The sequence below is a fragment of the Tupaia chinensis genome, unplaced genomic scaffold, assembly GCF_000334495.1.
Source record: "Tupaia chinensis unplaced genomic scaffold, TupChi_1.0 Scaffold144389_1, whole genome shotgun sequence".
In the NCBI taxonomy this organism is placed as follows: domain Eukaryota; kingdom Metazoa; phylum Chordata; class Mammalia; order Scandentia; family Tupaiidae; genus Tupaia; species Tupaia belangeri.
Genome location: NW_006204249.1, coordinates 5,265 through 5,565, shown reverse-complemented (window position 1 = coordinate 5,565; position 301 = coordinate 5,265). Strand labels below are relative to the sequence as shown.

Genomic DNA, 301 nt, shown 5'->3' with positions numbered 1-301 from the left:
AGTGTCGGCCCCTGTGTGTCTCGGTCCTCTAGAGCTGCCAGGTCGTCCCCTCCCGGCCTCATGGACCTCGGACCCGGGTTCCGCAGGGAGGAGGGTGGGCCAGGTCTCACTGCCCGTCCCCACAGGCTCCCACTCCATGAGGTATTTCAATACCATCGTGTCCCGGCCGGGCCGCCGGGAGCCCCGTTTCTTCGCTGTCCGCTACGTGGACGACACGCAGATCGCCTGGTTCGACAGCGACTCCGCGGGGCAGAGGATGGAGCCGCGGGCACCCTGGGTGCACAAGATGGGGCCGGAGTTC

At 67.8% G+C, this 301-nt stretch overlaps 1 pseudogene; it reads left to right on the top strand.

The window, feature by feature from the left end:
- The window catches only part of LOC102498909 (HLA class I histocompatibility antigen, B-55 alpha chain-like), a 3,389-nt pseudogene that overhangs the window by 184 nt on the left and 2,904 nt on the right, over nucleotides 1-301 (top strand).